Consider the following 12,771-nt stretch of genomic DNA (forward strand, 5'->3'; position numbering starts at 1 on the left):
TCACACTGCCCTGGATCCCTGCACTATGCCTGCCCTCAGTCATTCTCCCTCATGCCCAATTGAAACATACCTTTTCTGAATATTTTTTGCTGGAAATTTGTTATACTCCAAATATTTGTGTCTTTCACTCCAAAACCAGTTCATAGACTTAATCTGGTATTGATCTGAGGGAAGCTAGGAAGAGCTCAGACAAAGATTTGTCTACTCTGTGCCATCTTGTCCCCATCCTCCATTCTCTACTAAGAAAGCAGAGCAATAATTAGGAGCAATTTTGTCCAAATATATGCCAATAAATCTCATAATCTAAGTGAAATGGATGAATACTTACAAAAATATAGATTACCCAGATTTACAGAAGAGGAAATAAATTACTTAAATGGTCCCATTTTAGAAAAAGAAATTGAATAAGCTATTTGTCAGCTCCCTAAGAAAATATCTCCAAGGCCTGATGGATTTACATGTGAATTCCACCAAGTATTTAAAGAAGAATGAATTCCAATTCTATGTGTAACTATTTGGAAAAATAGGGAAAGAAGAAGTCCTACCAAATTTTTTTTATGACAAAGATATGGTGCTGATACCTAAACCAGGTAGGGTCAAAACAGAGAAAAAAAAATTATAAACCAGTTTTCCTGATGAATATTGATGCAAAAATCTTAAATAAAATATTACCTAAGAGAGTTATTAAGTTATCCCCAGGATAATACACCTTGATCTAGTAGGATTTATACCAGGAATGTAGGATTGATTCAATATTAGGAAAACTATTAGCATAATTGACTATATTAATAAGCAAACTCACTAAAATCATATGATTTTCATAATATATTTAGAAAAAACATTTGACAGCATCTAAAACCCATGCCTATTGAAAACACTAGAGAGTATAGAAATAAATTTCCTTAAAATGATCAGTATTCTTAAAAACCATAGCAAGCATCATATGTAAATTAGATAATATTTCCAATAAGATCAAGAGTGAAACCAGTTTGCCCACTGCTATTACTACTCAATACTATTCAGTATTGTATTAGAAATATTAGCTTTGGCAATAACAGAAGAGAAAAAATTAAAGGAAATACAGTAGATAATGGGGAAATCAAATTATCATTCTTTGCAGATGATATGATGGAATAATTAGAGAATCATAGAGAATCAACTGAAAAACAACTAGAAACAATTCACAGCTTTAGCAAAGTTGTAGGATATAAAATTGTTAAGGACCATGCCTAAGTAAAGGGGCAGGTCAGTTCTACAAGAGCCTTCAAAGCTGTGGACCATAACATCTGGAGGAGTTGCAAAGCAGCCTTTACTGACACAGGTATTGCTTGTGGATTGGGAATAAAATAAACTGGAGAGAGAGGGAAGAGGAGAGAGGTCAGACAATGCAATTGCCTCTCAGTGGAGAGGTCAGAAAACAGCAACTGCCTCTCAGTCTCCTGGTATCATCATCACCCTCTCATATAAAGAGATCCATTCTACAGGTCTGAGTTAGACCTGTATCAGCCACTTGGAGGTGGCTCCTGTATCACAACACAAAATAAATCCACAGAAATCATCAGCATTTTTCTATATTACCAAGAAAGTTCAGTAGCAAGAGGCACAAAGAGATATTCTATTTAAAATAACTGCAGATAATATAAAATATTGGGGAGTTTATCTGCCAAGGAAAAGTCAGGAACTATATGAATACAATTACAAACCATTTTCCACACAAATTCAGATCTAATCAATTGGATAAATGTCAAGTGCTCATGGATAGACTGAGATAATATAATAAAAATGACAACACTACCTAAATTTATCTACTTAATCAGTGCCATACCAATCAGAGTTCCAAGAAATTATTTTACAGAGCTAGAAAAAATAATAACACAGTTCATCTGGAAGAACAAAATGTCAAGAATTTCAAGAGAATTAATGAAAAAATGCAAATGAAAGTGGCCTAGTTGTACCAGACCTAAAACTATATTATAAAACAGTAGTCATCAAAAAACCATTTGGTACTAGCTAAGAATGGAATAGGTTAGTTTCAAAAGACATAGTAGTCAATGACTAAGGTAATGTAGTGTTTGATAAACCCAAAGACCATAGGGGAAAGGGTGGAGAGGAAGGGAAGGAAAAAAATTGTAACTGTTTTTCAAAGGTGAATGTTGAAAATTATCTAGGCATATGTTTTGAAAATAAAAAGCTTTAATTTTAAATTTTAAAAAACTGATTCTTCAGTTCCTTTTCTATTAAATAGGGATGTTGTTTGCTCCACATATGTTCATACAGTTTATGATGAAAATGCCTTTTATATAATCTTACAAATATGAATTGTTATGGTTGTAAAGATTACATCTATAGAATATCATGATATAGAAAAAATAATGTTAGGTCAAAAGATCAGTATTCAAATTTCAGCTCTGATTCACATTAGCTATGTGAATCTGGGAAAGTACTTTTTTCATATAACTAAAGAATCATTTTTTGATTACTTGCTATGTATTGTACTAGGAGATGAAAATGGAAAAATAAAAATAAAATGTTAACTTAAGGAGCTTATATTCTATTTGAAGGAAATCTATATAAGCAGGGGAATAAATAAAAAAAATATATATACACAATGAATATAGGAAATAATCATAATATAGGGTTGATTGTTACCAGAAAATAGCTATTCAAAAATGAATTTACTTTGGTTCTAAATCCTTCCCTTATTCATAGATCCAATAAATAAGCTATTCTATGCTCTCATAATTTGTTTATGGTATCTCCCTTAATGTCTCAATTACATACCTATTTTGACCTTATCTTGGTATATATGTGAAATCTTGGTCTATGCCTAGTTTTCCCACACTATCTCCTAATTGTACCAGCAGATTTTGCCAAATAATGGGTTTATCACATAACAGATTATTGTCATCATTAACCATAATGTAATGTGTATCTAATCTTTCCCACTAATTCACCACATTATATTTTTAGCTAGGATAAAATTTTCCTGATAATTTCCACCTTATAATGCAGTTTGTGATCTGGTATGATTAGAATACCTTACCTAGCATTTTTTTTTCATTGATTCAAAAAATGGATTTATTTAAGAATTGGAAGCAAAATTTACTTAAATGAAATGACAATTTGGCATATAAACTTATTCAATATGTTCATTATTAGGGAAAGTGGATCAAACATTGATATTTATGGCATATTTTTTTAAAAATGTGTAATAGCATGGTATGAGATCTATAATGCATTAAACATAGATATCACAATTATAGGGAGAACTGGAATATTTGAGAATTTAATTAATTTTCATTAAAAACCTCTATTATTCCTCTAATACTAAAATAAATATTTTTAAAAACATCTGTCAGTGCACATTAATGTAAAGCTGTTTGCTTTTAGGAAACATGTTTGTATAATGATTTTCTAAGTGGATAGTTCATTAGTGAAAATTTTCCCAATATTACAATTTTGGTTCCATAAAGGAAGAACTATGTAACACTGGGTAATAAGGTGACCTTGGGATCAGGGAAAAACAGATTTAAGTCCCACCGATTACATATCCTAAAAATACAACTTAGCATCTCAGTGACCCACTCACCTATCCAAGATTAAATTATAGAAGAATCACTGTTTTTCATTATTCACTGGATTTTTTCTATACCAATGAAATCACAAATGTAGAAAAACAAGCAAAGAATCAATACAAAATAACTCTGGGGATGAATATAATGAAAATTCAGAGAAGGAGGGCCTCCTATATAATATAGTTTGGGATAGAACTAATGACTGGGTGAATAACAAAAGATCTTTTGGAACTGGAGACACCTCAAAAGAAAGCTAGATATTTCAGAACATTTTAGGCATGGAGAACATCTTGTTCAAATACATAAAAATAGGAGATAGGAGTTTATACAAGAACTGGAATATGTTGACTATGTGTAATGAATCTTTCCAGAGAAGCTGGAGCTAAATAGTGAAGGACTTTAAATACCCACTGAAGGAATTTGCATTAGATATTAAAAATTTCTTGAGAGAGTGATTTAATTATACCTCCTGCTTTAGGAATATCAATTTGCCACATCTATGAGGGATAGATTATAATGGAGAGAGTTTGGAAGAAGGAAGACCAATTAGTAGGCCATTGTACTTGTCCAGTGACAGGTGATGAAGACTTGAATAAGAATGTAACCATATTTGTGAAGAGAAGAGGACTAATGCAAGAGATATGGAATTTTCATTGGTAAGGCATGTCAAGTAATGGAATGAGAATGAAGGGGGGGAATATAATTCCTAGTTTATAAACCTGAGTGACTATCCCCACAAAAATAGGGAACTGGTGGTACCTTTGATAGAAACAGGAAAGTAAGAAGGAAGAGTAAATTTATAGAAAAAAGATGAATACTGTTTCATACATTCATTCTCTTTGAATTTGCAGTTTGAACTTGAATTTCTTCATTTATAAAATATAGGCAATGATATTTGTACCATTGTCCATACAGGATTATTGTAAGGAACAATTTTAAACAGTAAAATTATTCAGTCAAAAAGCATTTATAGAGGATTTACTATTTGTCAGGCATCTATATCTAGATCCATATCTATCTATCCATTTATTATATTATTTTTCATTATTTATTATAGATGTTACATCATCATATGTAATATATATTATAGGCACATATATGCATATATATATATATATATATATATATATATATATATATACACATATTAGAAATATAAGTTGTTAAACTATGGTGATATCCCTGCTATGTTTATCCTATTAACTACCTTCAGTTCTGTGACAGTGGTTTCAAGCTACAGTGGTTTCCTAATAATCACAGAATAGGCATTAAAAATTGTAACATCTCCCTATACATGGAATGAAGAAAAGGTGACATTTCAAATGCTCCAGGAAAGGATAATTGGAATGGACACTGTGCTTGACCTTACATTTACAGATGTGGAGATGAAAGGCTGGTTGCAGGGAGGATATTCCTCTTGATAAGAGGCATTAAGTGTTAGAGGTGGAGATGCAGCTTAGGAAAGAAAAAGAAACCCATAATTTATATTAGCAATGACTGAGAGAAAAAGGTAATCAGATGGACATGGCTCTTCAACAATGAGATGATTCAGACCAGTTCCAATGATTTTATGACATAGAGAGCCATCTACACCCAGAGAAAGGACTGTGGGAACTGAGTGTGTATTACAACATAGTATTTTCACTCTTATTATTGTTGTTTGCTTGCATTTTATTTTCTTTTTCATTTTTTCTAGTTTGATTTGATTTCTCTTGTGCAGCAAGATAATTGTATAAATATGTATGCTTATATTGGATTTAGCATATATAAAAATTCAAATGAAATAAATCATAAAAAGGTAATTAGAGCTAACTGTGAAGCATTCATGGAAAATAGATTAGAAGACATGAAGATCATCTCTTCCTTGGATATAGACCTAGAAGGGATATTGGAGAGGCCATAACCACTCTTCCTCATTTAAGGGAAAAAGGTTCAGTGAAACTTGCCCAGAGTCACACAGATGAGAAGTAAAAGCTGTGGTTTCTCAGGCAAATATCATAATCTCGAATCACACAAGAAATGCAAATGACAAAAAATTAATGTCAGTGAAGAATAATTTACAGAATTTGTCAGGATTTGAAGGCCAATACTATCCTTTCTTGTTTCATAGATATCTTTTCCCCTTTCTCTCAGTCTTAGTAAGAGAAAGGCTAGCAACTGGACTTCCCCCTACTTTCCTATCTAATCATGTAGATACATGCTGACTCACCCTAGTGGTCTAATGTAGACAGATAATTGCTTAATCTTGTTATAAGCTAAACTTGATGTTAGTCAACTATGTCAGTGACAAACTGAATGTAATATGCAAATATGCATTCTTATGTTCTTTTAACTATTTAAGACCTTCTTTCTCCTTTTCCCCCAACCATTATTTTTCAAGAGGCTAATGTAAATAAAGAGCAATTCCGGCTCAATGAACCAAGATGAGTTCCAGGAGCAAAGAAATCAGAATTTTCTTCTAGCTGAGCTACTGTCTAAAGCTGAGTGCACATGAACCACACCAGAAAATAACTAACTAAATAATGTAATACTTAATATTTGCAATTCAATTAAATACATGTTTATTAAACATCTAGTATGTGCTAATTTATGGGAATACAAATATGAATAAGATACAGAGGAAAATATTTAAAATGAGCAAAATTTGATTAGGGGATAAAATGATAGAAGTGTTTCATGAACAGTATAGAATATCTAGCCCCACTTTTGATTAACTTCATGTACAAATAGGACTCACTCAATCTTTTGCTTGGTCTCAGTCTATCAGTGGTGTTGATCTAATTTTTCAGTTTGTTTATCTTTGGGGACAATTTCTTAAATGTATGTTTAACATTAGGCCAGGATTCTCCTCTAAGCTTTATAGAATTAATGTGAAAAAGTTCATTATTCACAATGTATTCTAATAATAAAACATTGAGTTAAAATTCTCTTTCATGGTAGATGGTTCCAAATAAGAGGTTTTAAAATTCAATCTTGTAAAACTGAATATTCTCCTTCCATAGAAATCTACTATTTCATTGCAGAAAAGTTGCAAAGAACTCATGATATAAATTCTGACTCTAATCTTACAATATATTCTTCAACTATTTCTAGGTTTTCAAACTTGTCAAAACATTTTGATTTATTGTGCCTCTTCTCTCCACATTTCCATTTCAGGCAGTCTAATTTTGAGATATTTCTTTTCTGCTTCTGTTTTCTGATTATTTAAAGACTGGAACGAAAACTCAGAAGACCTGGAATCAAGTCTTAGTTCTCTTTTACTAACTGCATTATGACCTTGAGCAAACCATTTGTTTTCTGAGAAAAAATTTCCCAATCCATAAATGGGGGCCCAACATGATCTATTAGGTGCCTTCTATTTCTAATATCCTACAATTCTAAATTGTAAGAAATAATCCCAAAAAGCTATTGTCATTTCAGAGGTCTTATCTTAGCACCTATGCATATTCTGTCTTTTGATTAAATGTGGATGTTTTGACCTTCCAGATATACTTTATATTTGTCTTGATTAGCAAGAAGATTTGATCATTCAAGACTATGTCATCTGCTATTGACAGGAAATGGCATTTTCTTTTTTTTTATTTTATTTAATAGCTTTTTATTTACGGGTTATATGTATAGGTAACTTTACAGCATTGACAATTGCCAAACCTCTTGTTCCAATTTTTCCCCTCTTACCCCCAACCCTTTCCCCCAGATGGCAGGTTGACCAGTAGATGTTAAATATATTAAAATATAAATTAGATACACAATAAGTATACATGACCAAACTGTTATTTTGCTGTACAAAAAGAATCGGACTCTGAAATATTGTACAATTAGCTTGTGAAGGAAATAAAAAATGCAGGTGTGCAAAAATATAAGGATTAGGAATTCAATCTAATGGTTTTTAGTCATCTCCCAGAGTTCTTTCGCTGGGCGTAGCTAGTTCAGTTCATTACTGCTCCACTGGAAATGATTTGGTTGATCTCATTGCTGAGGTTGGCCAGATCCATCAGAACTGGTCATCATATAGTATTGTTGTTGAAGTATATAATGATCTCTTGGCCCTGCTCATTTCACTCAGCATCAGTTCGTGTAAGTCTCTCCAGGCCTTTCTGAAATTATCCTGTTGGTCAGTTTCTAGCCACTACAAAGAGGGCTGCCACAAACATTCGTGCACATACAGGTCCCTTTCCCTTCTTTATGATCTCTTTGGGATATAAGCCCAGTAGTAACACTGCTGGATCAAAGGGTATGCACAGTTTGATAACTTTTTGAGCATAGTTCCAAATTGCTCTCCAGAATGGTTGGATGTATTCACAGTTCCACCAACAATGTATTAGTGTCCCTGTTTTCCCACATCCCTTCCAACATTCCGCATTATCTTTCCCTGTCATTCTAGCCAATCTGACAGGTGTGTAGTGGTATCTCAGAGTTGTCTTAATTTGCATTTCTCTAATTAATAATGACTTGGAGCATCTTTTCATATGGTTAGAAATAGTTTCAATTTCTTCATCTGAGAATGGTCTGTTCATATCCTTTGACCATTTATCAATTAGAGAATTGTTTGATTTTTTATAAATTAGAGTCAATTCTCTCTATATTTTGGAAATGAGACCTTTATCAGAATCTTTGACTGTAAAAATGTTTTCCCAGTTTATTGCTTCCCTTCTAATCTTTTCTGCATTAGTTTTGTTTGTACAAAAACTTTTCAGTTTGATAAAGTCGAAATTTTCTATTTTATGATCAGTAATGATCTCTAGTTCTTCTTTGGTCATAAATTCCTTCCTCTTCCACAGGTCTGAGAGGTCAACTATCCTGTGTTCCTCTAATTTATTTACAATCTCATTCTTTATGCCTAGGTCATGAACCCATTTTGACCTTATCTTGGTGTACGGTATTAAGCATTTTCTATAATTATTACATTATTACAAGTTTTGATTCATACATCTTATGTATTTTCAAATAAATTCTATCAAGGCCCTTGGACTTTACATATTTGTATCCACACACTTTCATATAACCCTCTCCTACTGAATTTAATGCTGCCTTATTTTAAGTAAATAGAATAATGCAAAACAACAATAAACCCAAAACCCAATCCAGCCTAGTTATCATATCTAATGAATCTGCCCTCAAAGTATATTTTGCTTTTCAAAACATAAAAAGTGAAAGTGAATTAATGGCAATGTTGTACATTGAAACTTAACATTTAGAATAAAAGTGGAATGTCATTTTTTTACTCATATCTAAATAAAATGATTCTTTATATTTTTCAACCATTGTGTTCCTGGAACTTGAGCCATAGAAACAAAGCAATTTTGTATGATTACAAATGATTCTCGACTTCAGAAGATATATAATTTCAGAATTTTTTTCTCTTGTACTAAAAAAAGTGCTCTCTTCACACCTAAGTAGACATTTTTGTTTTGTTTTCTTTAGATTATGTAGTAAGAGTAAAATATTTTAGTCCCTGTGCTATCTAGCTGCCCTTTAAGTAGACATTTTCAAGAAAGATAGATAGATTTCTACAACTATGTTTTTTTTTTTTAATTGCCTTATGGGAAACCTTCTAGTGATGTCTCCAAATTTTATTAGACTGGTCCATAGAAGACAAGTGCCACTGTTCTGGAAAAGTCATTCCAACTGTGTCATTTATCAGAGATGGCTTTATGATTGAATAAACTTTAAAAGGTCAGAGTCAGTGCCATATTGTGATGAGATGTGGGTTTTAATGAAAGAACACATATAAATCAAATAAATCTATATGCTAAATTTATTGTTGTTGTTACTTGCTTATGAAATAGTTACTCCTTTAAGAAAAGAAACTGACTTTATACTGATTTCAATGCAGCTGGGGAGAACCAAGTTTTGCTGAACCTTTGTACTAGCGGTGAATAATAAATACTATTATCTGCCATGAACTCTATTGCCACACACATTCTAGTCTTAAAACCCCAAATCACATACAATTCTACAAACTAATATTCAGGACTTTAAAGGAAGAAAGGGCTAACCCTTACTGAGTTGTTAGTGTATAAACACTCCCCTCCACTCCTGTTACAATTAATTTAAAACTTGCACTTTTATATAAGCTATAGACAAAAGCAACATCAGCTCTTTTATTTCTAGGAAATTTGTACTAAGAAGGTTATTTCTAGGAATGTATTAATATTAAATATACTCTAGTAAAATGCAATATTGGCACAGGTCATTGTACACCTAAATTAAAACCTTCTTATTGCAATATTCTGAAAGAGAGAATCTATCAGTGAATCAATCATCTAATCAGTAAGTATTTATTGTCTATTATAGATACTATGATGAATAACATCATATGAATGATATGAATAACAGTATTTTTAAAAAAAATCTCTTAAGGAGATTGCATTCTAATGAGTAAAGCAATAAGAACTTTACATAAATGTATGCATAGTATAAATATTGATTATATACAAAGGGGAAAGCAGGTGGTACAGCAGATAAAGTGCTGAATCTGGAGCTTTCTGAGTTCAAATCAGACATTTACTAACTGGTTGACCCTGGGCAAACTCAATTTGCCTCAGTTTTTTTACCTGTAAAATGAGCTGGAAAAGGAAACGACAAACTATTCTAGTATTTTTGCCAAGGAAAACCTTGATGGAATCGTAAAGAAAAGCACATAACTGAAATGACTGAACTACAACAAGTTATATATGAGCAAGTTTGGGAGGAAGAGTACTAAAAACTGTAGATGAAGTAGGAAAAATAAAGAAAAATTTTGTGTAAGAGATAGTACTTAAAGGAATATTGAGACTTCATAAAGTAATGGGAAGGAGTGTGTTCTTTTCACACATTTTATATGACTGATGCAATGTCAAAAGGATGTAATATGGAGTATCATGTATGAAGGAGAAGAATAATACCAGTTTAGTTGGATCCCAGGAAGTAAAATGGGGGGGGGGGGGGGTGTTAATGGCTAATGAGACTAGATATAGATTGGGGCTAGATTTTGTAGGACTTTAAAAGCTCAAAGTAGATGTTCAACATAGGATAATGTAAATGATATCAAAGACACTTTGCTAGAAATGAAAGAGTTGATGTTCTTTTTGGTCTATATAATATATAAAAAAGACAAGCTTTAAATTAGTTGTAGCAGGACTGAAGAAGAGTACCTTTCACACACTAATTACTGTATCCTTTCTTCCTGAGTTTTTGTTAGAGTTGATTTGTCATGATTTGTGTTTTTGGAAAAATTACTTTGAAAGTAGTTCATGGGGGCGGAGCCAAGATGGCGGAGAAGGCACACGCGACTTTCTAAGCTCTTCTCTTACCCTCTTTATCAATATTATATCGAGCTTCAAAAATAGTCTTGACTGCTACAATTCGTAAAGATAAGAAGTAGAACAACTCACCAGCCCAAGAAAATCTGCAGTCTCGCCAAAAAAAAGGTTGGTTCCAAGCAGGGGAGATCTAAGGGAGACGGGAGAGAAATTAGGTTCCGAGGAGAGCCTCAAACCTAAAGTGAAAGCACAGATCTCAGCACAAGCTCTCAGCCCCAACCCACAGTACGGGGCTTTTCCTTGGGGCAGTTGTGATCCTGCCCGGCAGGAGGATGCAGCCGGGGTTAGCCTCCAATCTGTGCAGTGGGGAACTCGGCTTGGGGCCATAGAGCTTTTCCAGGGCGATTGCATCAGGCAGACGCGGCAGAGCTTATGAGGTCTGCGGTCTGCGGTCAGCTGCTAATACCACAGTCCCACAAGAGCCCTGCCTGGGGCAGTGACACTTCACCCTTAGTCTCTCAGCCGAGGGCACCGCTAACCCACACAACCCAACTGGGCACTCCATAGCTCGGCCAGTGCTGAATCCACTCCTGTTGGGGAAGGGAAACTCTCACCAGAGCACCCCATACTGGAGCCGGAAATCGGTTTACATCTCCCTGCTCTGCAGAGGAAGCTGGTAACCCCTGCTTAGGGAGACATACCCTAAAGGCTTTAAACATGAATAAAAAAGATGAAAAGAACGATCGACAGCTTATGCAGAAAAGAGCAGTAGCAAACCTGAAGAGACCCTCAAACAGCAAAATGCATCAGACTGTTCTCCCTTACATGATGTCTCATAGAAGAGACCATTAAAAGTCTCAAAAGAGAGTTAGAAGATAAATTGGGAAAGGAAAAGAAGCCTTACAAGAGAGAGCAACAACTTCCTGAAATACGAATTGAAAAGTTGAAAAATTCCAGGAAGTGCAGGAAACAAAATTGGTGAATTGGAAAAATAAAAAATCTCAGGAAAGTAAGAATTGTGAATTGAAAAATAAAGAATTCACTAGAAAGTAGGATTTGTGAATTGAAAAGACAAAGAACTCAAGAAAGTAGGATCTGTGAATTGAAAAGACAAAGAACACGCAAGAAAGTAGGATCTGTGAATTGAAAAAGAAAATAATCTACTAAAAAAAAAAATTAGTGAAATGGAAAAAAATTCCACAGACCAAAACAATACATTTAAAAACTCAATTGACATATACAGAAAGAAGTAAAAAAGCTAATGAAGAAAATAATCTTTTAAAAATTAGAACTGAACAAATAGAAACTAATGATTCATTGAGACAGCAAGAATCAGTCACAAAAAAAAATGACAAACTGAAAACCATGAATTATCTACTTGCAAAACAACAGACTTGGAAAATAGATCTAGGAGAGATAATCTGAGGATTATTGGACTTTCCGGAAACTATGATGAAAAAAAGAGCCTAGATACTATTTTACAAGAAATCATCAAAGAGAACTGCCCAGATGTAATAGAATCAGAAGGTAAAATAGGCATCGAACGAATTCATCGAACATCTTCTGAAAGAAACCCTAAAATAAAAACCCAAGGAATATTGTAGGCCAAATTTCAGAACTATGAGATTAGGAAAAAATTTTACAAGCAGCAAAAACAACATTTAAATACCGAGGTGCCAAACAAGGATCACCCAAGATCCGGCTGCCTCTACATTAAAGGAAAGAAGGCCTGAATATGATATCCTGAAAGGCACAAGAACTTGGGATGCAGCCAAGAATAAACTACCGAGCTGTTGAGCATTTTCTTCCAGGGAAGAAGATGGATATTAATGAAACAAATGAATCTCCATTTGTTTCTAAGGAAAACCAGAACTAAACAAAACTTTGATTCCAACCATAGAACCTCAAGAGATGCAGAAAAGGTAAAAATAACTCTTGAGAATTGTATTTCT

At 33.3% G+C, this 12,771-nt stretch overlaps 1 protein-coding gene across 1 annotated transcript in view; it reads left to right on the forward strand.

The window, feature by feature from the left end:
* The window catches only part of GPC5 (glypican 5), a 2,065,974-nt gene that overhangs the window by 845,939 nt on the left and 1,207,264 nt on the right, over positions 1-12,771 (forward strand). The gene's annotated exons all lie outside the window — the stretch shown is intronic.

Source organism: Sarcophilus harrisii, chromosome 3 (assembly GCF_902635505.1).
Source record: "Sarcophilus harrisii chromosome 3, mSarHar1.11, whole genome shotgun sequence".
Classification (NCBI taxonomy): Eukaryota; Metazoa; Chordata; class Mammalia; order Dasyuromorphia; family Dasyuridae; genus Sarcophilus; species Sarcophilus harrisii.